Genomic DNA, 12,018 nt, shown 5'->3' with positions numbered 1-12,018 from the left:
GCTGCAGTTAAATTAAAGCCAAAATGCCCTCTCTGGGCAGGGCTATCTCGCTCTCTCTTTCCACCAGGACCAGGCAATCATTTCACCTGGTGCATGCAGGCACGACTGCTCTGAGGATAAGGGGCATGCAAGCAGTCTGGATGGAGAACCGGGAACAACTCTCTCCTAGAGGTTCCCACTAACCAAGGGTGGAAAAGTCCTAGTTCCTATCTAGTCCACCCTTCCTTCTAGACAGGGAGTGAGGAAAGTGGAGGATCCTTCTTATATCTTACTCTTCTCTAATAGTTTATGTATTCTGGCTTAACATTTCTGAAGCAAAAGGGTACCATCACGAGGCTGGGGAGACCTGACTCTCACAACCCCTGAGACTTCCTTAGCCTCGGCTGTCCCATGTGCCCTGATACCTGAAATGCTAGAGGCAACTTCTTCTTGGACAACCCCACATCTTTAGAAGTAATTTGAAGGTTTAGGATTTTCCAGAAATATTGGCCAGATGAAAAGGAAAAATAAGTGGAGCAGAGAACACATGCATCCACCTTCCTTCAGTCACAGCAAACTTAGTGAGCAAACATAATGTTTTCAAGGACAGTATTAACCATCTCTTTGTAATGCCCCTGCGTTAGGATGTTGTGGCCAGGGAAACCCACTACTGGGGGTTTCTAATGTTTCTAATATAGAAATTATTCGATGTTCTTCACTACTGAAGATGAACATTATTTCCTGAAGTTAGATGCAAACTTTCAGGACTTGTGAGAGAATAGTTCTCTGGGCTGGAGGGAGCAAACCTGCTGTGGAACACTGGGTAGGACCCCAGGAGGGAATCCTTCTTTGCTAAATACATCCTATTTTTGTGCTAAATCCTGCAAGTTTCCTGCAGAAAATAGTCGTGTTTTTCTTCAGGTGTCAGCTCATCAGTTTTACGTTACTTCCTCAGACACCCATTTGTAGTAGTATTTCTACAACTGAGTCCATCCCAGTGGAACGGGATGAGACATGGCAGGAATAGGCAGATGTCACTGAAGGCAGCTGCTAAAGCTGCAGTGAAGTTGCTCTTGGCTCAGAGCAGGTATGTAGAACATAACAGGTTTTTACACCAGTTTTCAAAATCCTCAGTGCAAAGCCATTGAGATGCCAGGCCCAAGGCACACATGGCAGGAGCCATGGGATTGCTCTAATCTGTCCCAAATTCTTATGGACCCAAAGGGTTTTTCCAAGAAAATTAATGGGATTACTTAGCTATGTGACTGCTCTAAAAAATGGAAAAGTTCCTGTTCCTCACACGGTCACAGGATCCTCGACACATCAGGTAAGTCAGCCCCAGTCTGGCATCATTAGGGCAGCATGAAGCAGCCTGGAGGTCCTTGTGAATTGATCTCAATAGGAGAAGTGCCTTCCACTAGGCTAGGAATGGAAAATTAATCTGAACCAGACAGATTTTTTTTCTTATTTCTTCTATTACCCTTCTATTTCTCTTTCTTTTCTGTACTATCTTGTTCCATCAGCTCATCAGACACATGCCTCTTTTGATGAACCTGAGGATGCAGACAAAAGCTGTTTGTTTGGTTTAGAACTGTTTAAACCTGTTTGGGGAAAACTATCTGTTATTCTCAGTGGCCCTGATGGACTAATCCACAGGGGAGAGTAAGACAGGCTCAGCTTCAGTTCATGTGTCATGAACAAGATTCATAGGCAAATTCCAAGTGCTGAAATATCACTAGTAGTGAGGAAGAGCCTAGCTCAACTCTCAGAGCCAAAGCAGAGTTTAAAGTGCTGATGCTTTGAAAAGAGTATGTAAACTAGTCCATTTCTTATCAGAGCCACTGGGAGACAAATAAACATGGCATCCCTGAACGTCACTATTTATCCTGTTTTGTTTTTCATAATATAAATATACTTTATGGTCACCAAAGGATAGCTGGGAAAGTCTATACTCAACAATATCAAGTATCTCTGAGGAGCACTCCCGTCTGCTTTATTTTCTTTGCATTTCTTAGCTCTGCTAAATTAAGGCAATTCCACTTCTGCTGTACCACGTGCAACAGACCTAAAAACCCACTGGGGACACACAGCCTCGGCAAAGGGACATGTGAAAGATCAGCAAGACTTAAGGCTGGGAATGCCAAGGGCTTTGCTCTTGGTTGTCAACACTAAGCTCAGAATCCCAGCTGCAGGGACCTCTGTTGACGGCAGGGTGTTTGTGGGGTGGGACTGGGGTAGGGGTTATCCCATAACTGACATGCAGTCGCTAGTGAGGGACAATGAGGGACATGGCAGGAGGATAGCCTCTATTTCTGAAGCTAGGGGGCTGAATGCACATACTGATGACTTGGGAAAACAATGAAGCATCGTTCATTTTGGCATTCTTTCCTGATTTATTAAAGTTCCCAAAGTATCTGAAAAAAAATACATGCTTCTTGCCTGACTGATCATTCCTCTTTCCTCACTGCTATCTCCCATACTGTACTGCTACCTTCACCCCCATTCTCTTGTATGGAGCAGAAACCAACAAGGCTCTTGCTACGTTTCACTATCAGATGTGAGATGGATGATGTTCGCTGAGATGTCCGGGGTTAGAATGGGTGAATCTCAACAGGTTCAGAGTTTGGATTCTGCAATGACAAATGTAATCTTTCCACTATCAAAGTTTTTAGATCATAAAATAGTAGTTTGGAAATGTCTTAAAGAATGGGCTTTTTTGTTTGTTTGTTTTGCCCCTTTTCCCCCTCCCCCCAAAATAACAACAACAAAAAAAAGCATTCACCTTTTTGGAAGGTTGGGGAAATCTTAAAAATAATTCTTTTTGTGAAGTTTCACATTTGTCAGTGCCAGTTGAAAACTGGGAGAAAAAAAATACTATCTTTGATATTGGTTGCAGATTTGGAGGGAAGCTCCTATATATAAGCCTGAAAATAGTGAGGAGGTTAAAAAAATAAACAATAATAAAAAAATCACCAAACAAAACAACCAAATAAAAAAAAGAACTGACAAAAATAAAAAATAGAAAACCACTGTAGATTCAAAGTAAAAGTACTCCAAACACCTACAAAATTGGGAAGGGTCTGACAGATTAAACTTTGCGCCTGTCCCTGTTCTAGGGAGACCACATTTTATATTAAAACTTTATGCTGTCTGTCTTTCCTAATAGTCATGGTATGGGAGTGGAATAAATGTATGGAGAGCGTTGGAGAACAGGGGAGGAGGAATGAGCTCAGATTTGCTGCGCAGCTCTAACAGCTTGAGATGGAAAGGGCACATGGGGCATTTCTCTAAGCAGGCTGGGGGATGTGGCAATGAAAGGACAAGAAGATTGAAGGCAACCAAACCATGCAATCAGTTTTTGTCTTCAACCCTGGCCATCCACTTAGTCCTCCAGAGCCGTCTTGAGTTTCCCAACACCCTGACTGGTGAGTCTCAGCCACTCCTCCCCATGCACATACCCAATCCAGCCTACGGACAGCACCTTGCAAGGAACGCCCTGCCTGCGCTGACTTACAGCAAGACTAAGGAGACAAAAGAGAAAATTTCACCTCGCCATCACTGTTTGCTTTCCAGTAAAACTGCAACTGTTCAAACATTTGCCTGAGATTGCTCCAGGCCACGTGAGAAGAACATCAGGGAATGGGGCGTGCAGAAGGCAAGAGAATGACGCAGAAATGATGCACAACTCACGGCAGCCCCATCCACCACGGCGGCAGGAGTGGGACAGCCCAGTTTTGAAACCCATGGGTAGAAACTGCTCTTAGAAAAAAAAGCAGCATAAATTGCTGTGGGAATGGGTGAGAAAAGTAACGGGATGTCATACAATGCCTGGCAAGAATGGATTAATTAAAAATAGCAAATTAGGGGCAACAAGCTGGCCAAACACAACACTGCTATCCAGACAGAGTGACAGAGCTTTGATGTCTCTTCTATGTTACAGCAGAATTTGAGATATAAAGGAAAAGCAATAGGAGACTCCAACACCAGTGTATGTTATCTTTGTCTATGCACAGATATGAAGCATGAATAGCATCAAAGGAGGCATGAAAACCATCGAGCCTGGACCGCACCCAGAGCGAACAAAACAACCATCCATCTAGTCAAAGCCAGGACCGCTATATCTATACCTAAGGGGAACACAACGCAGCAATCCAGGTTTCCTGCCACGGTTGGGTTCATCTGCAGGGCTCTGATACAAAACCCTCTTTCTTTCTCTCCCTCAACACGTAACAGGGTGAGAAGTAGCCCAGCCTGAGGCTTCGCTTGCCACAACAAGGCAGGTCACAGCAGCCCAGCAGAGGCACACCACGAGGTTCTCCACAGAGCTCTCAGCTGCAGACAAGCACGTCATCTCAAATCAAACAGCCTGGCCCTCCTCTCACTTACACCAGCTCATCACTGTTGACCACAGTGGAGAACTGCAAGACATTTTAGCCCGCAGATGAATTTCACGCCAATACACAGACCTCAAGCAGATCTTCGAGTAGACAACAACACTTTTAAGGTTCACAGAGAGGTTCTCTGAGCTATAGATGTGCTTATGGCTGTTCATTTTCACGGAAACAGGGTCCTTATCCCCCTGCACAGCAGCTCACCTTGTATTGTTCTTAATTTTCCATGGCTTAACCTCACACATTAGAGTCTCCCACTTTAGTCAGTGAGATCTCACACCACTGGAGACCTCTTGGGGATGTGCTAGGTGGAGCTCCAGCTATGGTTTGTGGTGTCTTCATCTTCTCCACAACCCAAAATCATGAACAGAGGATTGAGGCACCGTATATGTTTTTGAGAACAGGAAAGGGAAGAGATGGGCTAAGAGCAAGAGAAACAGCAGAAGCAAATGGATCCAGAAGATCCCGTTTCCACACAAGTTTCTCTTATGCTTAAGTAAAGCTAAGGAAGGGATAGGACAACACTGCAGACACCCAACAGCTGAACAATGTTCCTTGAGAAAAGGGCAGTGCTCATGGCTTTCCATGCAATAAACCCTGTAAGACTGTGTAAGACTCATTAAACCCTTGGTCGGAGGAATTCCAGCATCCGTAGCATTTCTGCTGTTGCTGCCGTTAATGTGAGCCATTTCTATATTAGCTGGGATCACAAGTTTGTTTTCTCTGGAACTCCTTCATGGATGGAGGAGTTCCAAGATACTAAACGATGTAGCCTGATAGCTCGGGAGGCAGAGCTCCAAGATTCCCCCACAATTCCCCTCAGGAAAAGCCCCATAGTGGGAAAGTGCTTACCAGGGTATAAAATTTAAAGATATAAAATAAAATTAAAAAGGAAGAAAAATACAAAAAAGTCTATTTAAGACCAAGGACAAAATAAAAAGGCTATTTTTAGGCCTGCTGCAGCATCTGAGATGCCCTGTGATTTGAGTTGAAGCTATCCTCCCTGTCCAGAGGCACAGCCTATGCTTTCCTCCAGACTGCACAGAGGTGCAGCTATTTAAAGCTACTCGGAGGCCCACTGCATGATGGAAAGCAGCCAGATCAGTTGGGCCTCCTCGGTTTTGTTTTCATTAGATTGAAGCCAGAGTATGTGGAATTATTTGTAGGAGGACCAGGGAAGGGGGACGGGCTGGGCACCCAACAAGTTCCACCATAACATGCAGAGGTTAGCCTCACCTCAGTTAAATTGTACAGGGTCGGTGAAGGTTTCTGAGCAAAGAGGATGCCTTATTCTGTCCATCATGACACCAACAGCCATACAAAGTTGCATGGCAAAACTCTTGAGGTTTTCAGGCCAGCCATGAGAACAAGCTGCAGGAAAGCTTCCAAATGCCTGAGAGCTTGGTGGTAGCTTATAAACTGGGTGCTATCAGGCTACTCTGCCCCTGTCCCTCTGTGTGCTTGCACCAGTACGTCACGGAGCCTTCCCCTCTACAGTTCTCACCGACTCGAGCATCAACAGTGTCTCCCTGCCTCCGTAAATCCCCATTTCTCACAGTCATGCTCTTCCTCCGCCTCTGAACTCCACAAAGCCCACAGGACCCAGCATCAAAGATCCCATCCCATCAAGTAATACCTTATTTTCATATCACTTTGGTTTTCAAATACTTTTTTTTTTTTTTTGGCCCTCGGAGTGCTGACGATTTAAGAGCTGTGCACCGTTTCGCAAGAGCTTCTCATTTCCACTTTGCCTGACAGGTAATCGCGTCCCTCTGTTCCCCAGCCGCTTTAGATAGCAGGAGTTACCCTGAGCGTTTTACACGGAGCTATTGAAACCACCAACTACTCTGCTCAGCGATGAACATCCGCCGAGAAAGAACCTGGTCAGGCTCGTGCTCCGTAATTGCTGATTAATTCCAATTACTGTACAGCCGATCCACCAGTACCGCAGATCGCCACATCAAAGAGCCAACCCGCAAAGGAAGCCCCTGAGTTAGAACAGCGACAGCCTCGTTGCAAACTTCTTTTCAGCCGGGGAGCGCTTCATAAACATTAATTTGTTACGCCTCGCTCGTTCCCTTGGGAGACAGGAGCTGTTGTATTCATTACGCAGATGGCAAAAATGTGGCACGGGATGGGAACGGAGTTTGTCCGAGGTCCCCAGAGGAATCGATGCCAGGGCGCGAGCAATACACAGGGAACAGCCCCAGCTCCTGGGTCCCGTCCTGTCCTTGAGACCTGGTGCCTGGAAGAGGGCAGGAGAGCTCAATAAAGCCAGATGGTCAGGACGCGAGTGCAGACACCAAAGGAGATGCATACGGTGGGTAGGAAAGCGCAGAGCTCTGCAGCCTGCAGCTGGGACCAGACGGCTCCGACAATGCTCTCCTGCTCCTCAGCGAAGATGAGGCTGGCAGACGAGCTGATCAAGGGCCAGAATAAATTCTCACTCGCTCAGGTCTCTTTAGTCTGCCATCTGCTCCAGCAATACCTGACTTCATCTGGAAAGGCCAGAGCTGCCTTCCAGGAAGCCCAGGAGCAGTACAAGCCCAAGAGCCTGATGTGTCAGGACAAGCTTCCTTTGGGAAAGAAGATTTAATAGAGTTTGCAAATCAAGGCTGGAAACTGAGGAGCGCTAGGGATCCCAGCAGGCAAGGAGGCACAGAGCGCTACAGAGGAGTTGTAAATGGGAAGAGGATGAGCTGAGGGCAAAAAAGCACTGTGAGAGCAGCAGGGAGCCTCGAGGAATGAGGTTTTGCTGATTTTTTCAGCTCTTTGGATTCAGGGCTGTCTGGTATTGTTGTCCTTCATCTGTGTTTCTCCAGCACTCCTACTCCACTGATTGTTTTGGAAATGAATGCTACCACCACAACTCTTCTTTCCTTCATAATTGCCCCACTAGATGGTTCTTAAAACAAGTTGCACCGAAATATCTTAGAAGAGTATTATTAAGCTTTTAAGATGGGAGATCCTGACTCCATAGCTTCCTTCAAGACCAGGTTTTGGTACCTGCCAACACGTGGGAAGCTCTTGAACATGCATCCCAGGGCACTCCTAGGACTGAGCTTTCACCAGATGAAGAGAGGACAGCAAGCAGAGGAACAAAGCTGGTGCTAGGATCATGCTGCTCCTAGGGAACACTGTTGGTAGCACCAACTGAAAAAGTGGCTGATATTTGTGGTGGACTTCATTCTGCAGGAGGGGAGAAAAGGCACCACTCCCACAAAACACGTGGAACTCAGCAAGTATTTGCAAGAGAAGGTCTGAAAACTCAGAAAGACCCTTTTCAGTGCTGCCAGCAATGAGAGGTGAGGTGGGTGGGGAGCCCCCGAACTGCTGACCCAGGGTAACTTCTGGTGTCTGCCATGCCAGGAGACCCTCACTCCTCCCTGCAGCACACAAGGAGCTGTGCAGAGCAGCAAGGTCCTGCCCATCACTGCAGGGCAGCAAATGAAGGCCAAACCCCAAATACGCGGCGTCTGTAAATGAGGCGTTTCCATTCAGAGGGAGAAAGACCAGGCTTTCTTTCTTGTAAGATTTTTCCAGCAAGCAGCCTAGCAGTGAATTTTTTGCTCTGGCAGTCAGATCCAAGCTTAATAAACTACACGACTGCCAGACCAGTCTTTGACCCAGTTTCATTTTGGGTCTGAAACGAAGTCTCTCTCATCGAGTCACCTGAACGTACAAGGTATTTAGAGCACTGCAGCCCAATCTCATTTCACACCTTACAACTCCGTGTGAGCCTTTGTGTCTGTCCCACTTGTATCACGGCACGTGCTGATCACATCTCAGGACAGACAAGGGACAGAGAAGGGGCTGAGCTGTCAGACCTGCGGACAGGGAGGCACTGCAACACAGAAAACTCTGGGAATTTAACTGCCCAAACCTCATTTTCCTTCCACCAGAGGACTGCACGCTTGGGAAAAAGGGAGACAGCTCTACTTAAAAAAACGCATTCTTTCTTCTCCTCCACCATCCGTCATGCAGCAGGCAGAAGTCCTGCCTATCACCCCAGCAGGGCACGTCCTCCTCGAAGCAAGAGCTGCCGGAAAGTGCCAGAAGGAAGCGGGAGCTGCTGTGTGCAGGACGCGTGGGCTGGCCCGTGGGCAGCGTGTACGTGGAGCACGTGGCAGGGAGCAGGGGGACGCGGAGCGGTGCACGGGAGCCATGAGCACGCACGTGTGGGGCTGGGAGCTCAGCCCTGCCGAGCATTTACTCTCGCTTTACATTACGGGTTTAATGGCTTTTAACGGGAGACTTTGTAAGCGATCAGGAATCGGAACAAAAGGAGCTGGGGGAATAATTATTCTAACCAGGGGAGCTAAAGAACATGGCAAAATCGTGTGCTGAGCAATCATGCTAATTAAAGGCACCCAGAAGAATCGGGATAGAAACGCCAAATGGTTTTCACTCTGCTGCCCTAATCCACTAACTGCCTCCTCGCCTTGACTCCCACCAGCTGTGGGAAGGACGGCTCTGGGTGAGTTGGCTCGTAGCAATAAAGGGACCGAGCTAAACAAGTGCCACGGGGGACCCAGTGCCCTCTGCACCGAAGGGCTGAAGCAATGCATGGCCTGCCAGATCGACCAGCAGCTTCTCTGCACCGCCAGGCTGGGGGAGCAGATGCCCCTGCAGTCCCTGGCTGAGCACCGAGGTTTCAAACACACTTTGCAGAAGATGAGCAGCTGCTGGCAGATACCAGCACAAGGCTTAGCACAAGCCACGGTGACCACCCGTGTCCTTTTGTGCCAGTCAGCCCTGCAGCACGATCGCTTCTCTGTAACGGCCATGGCTTTCCGAGGCATAAAGGTATCTTCTAAGCAGTGGAGATCATCCTGATCTTCCAATGCTTAAACTGACAGTCCTCGTGCCGAGTTTTCATGCCACGCTACCATCCAAAAAGCAAGAACTAATGCTACAACATGGGAAATTTTTCACCCAGAGAAAGTGGAGACTTAGAAAATGTCCACATCATAAGGAAAAGAAATGAACGTACAATTGCTCCAACAGGCTGGAGGCTTTACAGAAACAAATAAAATCTTTCATGGCCTCAGCCTGGTGAAAACCCAAGCCTGATCCCTCAGGATCTGCTGGGTGTGACCTTTTGGGGATGTCAGGGTGAGACCTTCAGACTGTGTCGGAGCCCAATAGGTCAGCACTTGCCAACGCAGGTGTGTGCAGGGAACACGACACAGCGCTGAATTCCCGTGCTGAGTCCAGGGAAGGTCTCAGTCCTTTCCAGCCCCTTGGGAAGGTCCACCTCTGATACCTGCTCCTGGGAGATATCAATGCTTTTTTCCCTGGTTGTGCAGACCTGGGTTTTGTTGCAGCAGTTCCCGGTGCTGGCACAGGGTATAAGTTATGTGTAGGAGAGGTGGGGCAGCAGAACACCCATGCTAACAATTGCCATCAGGTAACAGCTTACTATTTAAAAAGCAATGGTTTGTTTGTTAATCAACGGGTCCATTAACATGGAGCAAATGCCTCTCTAATGGACACCCACAGGATCGCAGGCTGAACTATTTGTGTGCAGCATCTTTTGATTGATTCACCCTAAAGATCATCAAGTAAATGAGAGAGGATGTAATATTTCTCCAGGAAGCATTCCGCAGCGGATACATTGATTGCAACGCTCAGCCAGCTGCCGCGTGCCAGTCTCTTCTTAAAGAGACTTCGTGTTTGATTCGTTGATTAAATATTTCAGAACTGCAAACAAATCAGGGGCATTGATTCGCTTTTGCCAGATGCTTGGTCCATGGAAAGCTGGTATCCTGCCAAGGAGGAGGATGTGAGTGGCCAGTGCCCAGCCTGCTCCCATCTCCCTGCCCTCGAGCTCACGGTACAGGTCTCACGGTCCTTCCCCAGCCAAACAGGTCACTGCCGTGCTTCTGCTTCTCTGCCTCCTCCCACCACCACTAAATCCATGGCCCTAGCCAAGGGAGCCTGCTTGGTGGCACACCAGGAGCATGGAACTGTTGACTCAAGTATTCAACTCTACTTGTATCTTAAGCTGCAAAGTAACGGTCTGTTTTGCCAGCCAAAGCCTCTCTGACTCCTGCTCTGTCACCACAATGAATCTATTTTTAATTGAAAGCCCTGTGATTGCCCAACTGGACAGGAGGAGGTAGGGATGAGAACGAAGACTATCCTGAGAACTAAGGAAGAAAGTCCAGAACCCACGAAAAAAAGAGCAATGAAATGACCAGTGAGAAATTTGCCACCCCAGCACTCCCAGCTGGCAGAGATGGTCCACGAGCCGAGAGCTAAGTACTTGCTGCAATTTTAATTTTGCAAAAGCAGGTGTGGTTTTTTGTTGTGTTTTTTTTTTTTCCCTACAGATCAAACACTGGACTGACACTTCCTTTATGAGCTGCTGCAAAACCACCTTCTTCTGAAAGTGCCCTGCAAAAACACCGCAACGCTGCCAGTTCCTGAGCAAGCCCTGCCACTGCTTGCCCAGCCGCAGCCCTGATGGAGCTGTCACAGCCGCCCTGGAGGAGCCCAGCAGGGCCAGGAGAGCCAGGCTGCTGCCACCTCCTCAGAAATGACACGCTTCTTTCGCATGCAAATGAAGCACACAAACAGAGCAGACCCTCCTTTTCCCCTCTGAGCTACTCATAAATGACGGCGGCGAAGGGTCTTGGAGGCAGGCGCGGCACGTGCAGGTGGAACACGGAGGTACAAAGGACCGAGCATCTAATTGGAGGCAAAATGAGAAAGCTAAACACTCACCCGGGTCCCACGGGGAGACACAGCTAACCCTCCCCTCCGGAGATAAGCTCCATCAAGAGAGAGTCCAGCCTGCTGGGATAATGACTCCTTGAGGCATATCAGAGGTGCCAGCATCTATAAATGGGGGCCTTTCTCTGCTGTAGCTTCCATCCTTTCTCCCCTTCAGTACTGGCAGGAGAAAAAAAAAAAAAAAAAGCGCCTGCAGGTCCCATTCAGGCTGAACTACACGTGCCATCGCCGTCTCACAGCCAGGCAACAAGGGAAGGGCTGCAGGTATAAGCTTGGCCGGGGATGCTCAGCTCCTGCCCCCATTTCCTTTCTTTTCAAAGAAAACAAGATTGAGTTTGTATTGACTACTGAGAAAACGAGACAACATTATACAGGACACGACCCTCCACAATCAAATTAGGTCATTGTAACACCATAACCAGCACAGAATACGTAGCTGTGATAGCGCATAGGATCAAGGAGAATGTTTTTATGCAGCAAATATTAAAAGACAAAAGGAAAATGAATCACATCAGGACATCAAGCGAAACCAGAACATAAGTTTGGAGGGGCAGGAACAAGCAGCACGCCTGTCTCAAGGCTTCCCTCACTAAACCTCCCTGTGCACCCTGCTCAGGCTGGGTTGCCGCTTCTCAGAGCTTGCCATTAGAAGCACAGCAAGTGCTGGCAAAGAGTTTTGCCACCTCCCGCACAGCTCCCTTGCTTCCCCTCCCCACAGAGCTGACTGTTTCCAAAAGAGCAAAGCCCCTATTCCCAGAGCAGCTTTCCAGCCACGGGCCCCACTCTGTCAGCAAAACAGCCGGCAGCAACATACCCAAGGTGCTGATTTCAGGAGTGCTGAGATCTGTTTCGATAGGGGACTCAGCGTCCTACATTTGCTTTAGGTCACCGCTTCTGCATCTATATATAA

General features: G+C 48.0%; 1 protein-coding gene across 9 annotated transcripts in view; it reads right to left on the bottom strand.

Moving 5' to 3' along the window:
* The window catches only part of NTRK3 (neurotrophic receptor tyrosine kinase 3), a 207,510-nt gene that overhangs the window by 80,643 nt on the left and 114,849 nt on the right, over positions 1 to 12,018 (bottom strand). The window lies entirely within an intron of this gene.

The sequence above is a fragment of the Anser brachyrhynchus genome, assembly GCF_964034855.1.
Source record: "Anser brachyrhynchus genome assembly, chromosome: 11".
NCBI lineage: Eukaryota > Metazoa > Chordata > Aves > Anseriformes > Anatidae > Anser > Anser brachyrhynchus.
The sequence above is the reverse complement of the archived record's forward strand: the minus strand, read 5'-3'. Positions and strand labels throughout refer to the sequence as shown.